We start from the raw sequence: 5,098 nt of genomic DNA on the forward strand, positions 1-5,098 counted from the left end.
AAGTAATAAATACTTGAAAATAAAGAAAACAAACTTCTAGAAAAATTACAATTTACCAAACAAAACTAAGTAGAAAATTACCAAATAAAATCATATATACCTAGATTTATATAACCACTGAGGAACTGAAACCAGTAAATTACATATTCTTCCATCCCTCCCCAAAACAAACAAGAATAAGAACAACGAAAGTTCAGATAACTTTACAGGCAATTTCACTGTAATTGAAGGAGTCACACCTCCCCAAAACAAGCAATAAAAACAAGAACAACTGCGAAATCCAACACAGTTTTACAAGAAATTCTACCATAGATAGAAGAACAGACAAAATTTCCTTTCCACACACACACACACACACACACACACACACACACACAAAGAAGAAAGAAAGAAGGAATGCTCCAATCTCATCTTTTAAGGCAAGTATGATTCTCATATCAAAACTAGGAATAATATGAGAAAGGAAAATCTCCTTGGAGACCACAGATGTGAAAATCCTAAATAAAAATACTATTAAGGTAAACCTCCCATAATCTATAAAACCTCCCCTAATCTATACTGTCATGAGAGTTGATGCCAATAATGCAGTCGTTTATCATTAAAAAAAAAATTACCAGTGTAATTCACTTCATTAACAGCTTAAAGATAAAAACTACAAAATCATCTTACTAGGACAGGCGCAGTGGCTCATAGCTGTAATCCCAGCACATTGGAAGGCTGAAGCAGGTGGATCACAAGGTCAGGAGTTTGAGACCAGCCTGATCAACACGGTAAAACTTCGTCTCTACTAAAAATACAAAAATTAGCTGGGTGTGGTGGCACGTGCCTATATTCCCAGCTTTTTGGGAGGTTGAGGCAGGAGAATCACTTGAACCTGGGGGGCGGAGGCTGTGGTGAACCAAGATGCCTGGCCACTGCACTCCAGCCTGAGCAACAAGAGTGAAACTCCATCTCAAAAGTAAAAAATCATCTTACTAGATTCGTGTAAAGCACCGAATAAACATAAACTAGCCAAAGGCCTCATGAAAAGATAAGGCAACATATTATTATATAGTCAATGAAAAAATATAGCAGTTAAAATTAATTTCACCTAGATACAACGAAGATAAAATTGTGAGTCTTGGATTTAAAAAGCAAATAAAAAGAAACAATTTAGTGCAATATCCCCTTTTTGTATACCCAGTGAAGACGGCATACATTTTATAATTCTTTTTACAACATTATTATAAGTATGATATCAAAAGCTTTAAACAATAAGACAATTGTTTATTTAAGCAAGTAATTATTTAATTATTAAACAATAATAAAATAAAACTGTGATACTGACACTAGATCACACAACAGAATTTTTTTAATTACATAAAAATTTTGAATTTGAGAAAAGTAGGGAAAAAACATTTGGAAAAATATTCAAATAAATATTGGAATATATCTTACATCAAAAAAATTCTGGAAGAAATAATTAAATGAAAAGAAAATCAATACTGTGAAAAAATAGTCAAATATTTATATGATCTTTTGGAGGCTCATGCCAAAAGAAGAAACCATAAAAGAGAACACTAACGGATTACATACTTAAAAAGTACGAAAGAGCAGGAAACGAATGAAAGCCGTGGTTAAAAGACAAATGGCCAACTAGAACACTAATTAGCATTATATGAGGCAATTATAACCTTAATATCAAAGCAACCCTTCTAAATTAATAAAAAAAGACCAATACCCAATAGGTATCTAACGAAAGGATATACATTGTCAATTATAAAAAGACATTGAATTTTAATTGAATTAAATTCAAATATGAAAAGCTGTTTAACATCAGAAGGTCTCACAAAAACAACACACATTTTATTAAAGTACTATTTTTTCTCTAGCACTTTGCTATGATTTAAAATTATGCTAATATCTAGTAGTAGCATGGGTACAGGGAAATACATCTCATTCTTATGACATTATCAATTATGTATTTCTAGCAATCTGTTTTTCAACATGTATTAACATTCTTAAAACCCCTTATACTCTTTAACTCAGCTATTCCACTTCTAGAGACTTACAATCAGAAAACATCTGAGTGTATGTCAATTATATCTCAAAGAATTTGAACAAATTTGTTTTCAGTTAAATAAAAAAATGAACAAGTATTCAAGGTTTTATAAAGGCATTTTTTTGTTTTGTTTTGAAACAGAATCTTGCTCTGTCACCCAGGATGGAATGCAGTGGCGTGATCTCGGCTCACTGCAACATCCACCTCCCAAGTTTAAGTGATTCTCCTGCCTCAGCCTCCAGAGTAACTGAGAATACAGGTGCATGTCATCATATCCAGCTAATTTTTTGTATTTTTAGTAGAGATGGGGTTTTGCCATGCTGGCCAGGCTGGTCTCAAACTGCTGCCTCAAGTGATCCCCCTCGGCCTCCCAAAGTTCTGGGATTACAGCCACTGCAACTGGCCACATGTAGATTTTAATTTATACATAAATTATGTCAGCAAGAAACTGGGAATGAGCACAGTCTAAAAATAGCAAAATGATTAAATGAATTATGGCACAGCCATATATAGAACTTCATGTAACTGAAATTTAGATAAATCTCTATAATCACAAAAACATCATCACACAATATTATTATATAAGAAGAAAAGATTACAAAGTAATATGCAGAATATGCTCCCATTTTAAAAAATAACATTTGGGCCTACAGGTGAGCTTAAAACATTTTGAGAAGGGATACACAGAAGATGCTGCAGAAAATCTCTTGATCATAGAATTACCCTTTCATTTTTGTTCAACTCTTCTACCCACTATTTCAACAATAAACATGGACTACTTGTATGTTGAAAAAAGACAGTGAGGGTGGGGGGGGGGAGCAAGAGAGACACAGAACAGAAGGAGGTTTCAGAGGTAAGAAATATTATAGCACTAAAAATGTTCTTTGGCTAAGGCCATGGACTCACTGCCTCCAATAATTCCCTTTCCTGGATTCCCTTAGCTTATGCACATACGATTTTGACAGCATTACTGTGCACCCAAGTTTCTTGCCTGGTTGTTTTACTTTTCAAAGCAACATCACCCCACCAGAGTTTTATAAATACTCATGCTGTTTTTATATACTACAAAACTCTGAACATACAGACATTTCAAAATGTTGAATAAATTTAACTGAATAACCAAATCAATAGCCTAATTTAGTTTATAGTCACAAGCTTAGCTAAATGAACAGATCTCCAGAAATGGACAGTACGGAATTTTCAAGATTAGTCAAGGAGGTGATTCTGGATAGAAGTGCTCCAGCAGGATCCAGAGAGCCTAATATGATAGAGCAAGTACTTGGCTGAGGTATGGATTCTTCTACCAATTAACTTTGCGAAAGTTATATAAATCTATCAGATCCCAGTTTGGTTAATAAACTAAAGCTTCTTTTACACGTATGATTCCTTGATATACATGATGTTGCAATGGATGCTTAGTCTCTGCTATTCGCAGAAGTTCTGTTTAGGAGACGGTAGAATTTAGCACATGGACTACATAGAGTCCAGAAAGTTACCAATATTGTTCTCTTAAGATGAAAAAAAAAAATGGGGACCAACCTGTTCTTTTACAAAACTTTACTATGTACGTTTAGGACATTTTCATGTCAATAAAGTGAATAAAAATCTATTGAATTAAGTTCACACAAACACACAAGTTTTTGTTACTGTAAAAGAAATGCTACCTTAGCTAATTTGGTAGGCATGATGCCTATGATGAAAGAATGGATTTGTATTTATATATATTCTATAAAACACTGTACTCTAAATTTTGGCTTTTAAGAGATGGTTTTGCATCTCATACAAATGCTTGTGTTCCATTATAATGTGGAGCTTAATTGCATGTACATGCTTATTCAAAAATATGCCCCCAACTTCTACCTCACTCAACGATTTTCAATTGTAACTTAAGAATTTCCTAAAACATAACAAATTGTGTCTTCATGGGGGTTATTCAACATGGAATTGTGCTAATGAAGCTTATAGATGTTATATTTTTGCTGATAGTTTGGAATGATTGAAGCATATGAATAGAAAGGTTATTAAGAGTCATAGTTCTCCTTATCAAAATGCCCAGCCTTTTTACCTTAGAGAAAATCAAAATAAAAAGACATATAATGTTTTCACCTCAGTTTCTGGTGTGGAAGTTGATTTGTTTAAGTGCCTTTTCAAATCCCAAAATATTCATATCTCAATTCTAAAATTAATGTTTAAACAAGAAGCCAGACCAATGGAAATAATGAATAGGCTACAGGCTCCAATGGAAAGCTTAGGTCTTTTTAAGAAATGTATCATTAGGATTTGTTTAAGATGTCATCTTAAATTAGCAAGGCCATTTCACTTATTCAGTTGTTTTCTAATAAGAATCAATATTTATATGATACAATTAAAAAACATTTATTTTTAATTTATACAGTATAAACATGAGAAGCATCATACCCATTAAATATATCTTTATGTTAATATAGTTATATAGCTATAGTGACATTTATGTACAGGTTCTCTATATTCTTATTAAAATTAAGATTAGGACATTAATCTTGTCCTTTACTCATTACTATTTCAAAAAGTAAAAATAAAAAACCCAGCCAGTTGCTTTTTAATTTCAAAGTGTCCTTTTTATCTTTGTGAGCTAGCTAGTTACATACTACAAAGCATTAGTAGTTCCTTTCCTGCCAAGTTATTTTTAGGGTGTTTTAGCTTTACTGAGCTTTCTACCAAATGCAAAACATTAGACATCCTGAAATTTTCTCTGCTCTGTCCATCCTAGAGATGGAAGATTTCTTGCTTCAAACCTCAGTGCACACATGTAAACACAATTACTCAAAACAAGGCAACAAGTGAGAGGCAGGGTTAAAATAAGAACTCAGGCAATCTGACTCACAATCCAGGATTCAACCCCCTAAAACTTGCTGTTTTCTTTGTCCTCTTTGCTGTGAACCAAGACACTTGTTCTGTAGCAGACTGCTTCTGCTGCAAATCCAGTTGCTACTGCATTATGCAATGAAGTCAGAAGCCTGAGCTTGTGACATCAATACAGGTTGCCATGGAAACTCTTTCCATATGTATTACAGGTTC

At 33.3% G+C, this 5,098-nt stretch overlaps 1 protein-coding gene across 8 annotated transcripts in view; it reads right to left on the minus strand.

Moving 5' to 3' along the window:
- LOC118153009 (putative uncharacterized protein CCDC28A-AS1) overlaps positions 1–5,013 on the minus strand; it is a 400,860-nt gene extending 395,847 nt beyond the window's left edge. For all 8 annotated transcript variants that reach the window (XR_004742138.3, XR_013534613.1, XR_013534614.1 and 5 more), the window contains exon 1: positions 4,905–5,013. The gene's annotated coding sequence lies outside the window, so the exon portion shown is untranslated. The remainder of the gene's footprint in view (positions 1–4,904) is intronic.
- Between the last annotated feature and the right edge of the window lie 85 nt (positions 5,014–5,098).

This window comes from Callithrix jacchus, chromosome 4, assembly GCF_049354715.1.
Source record: "Callithrix jacchus isolate 240 chromosome 4, calJac240_pri, whole genome shotgun sequence".
In the NCBI taxonomy this organism is placed as follows: domain Eukaryota; kingdom Metazoa; phylum Chordata; class Mammalia; order Primates; family Cebidae; genus Callithrix; species Callithrix jacchus.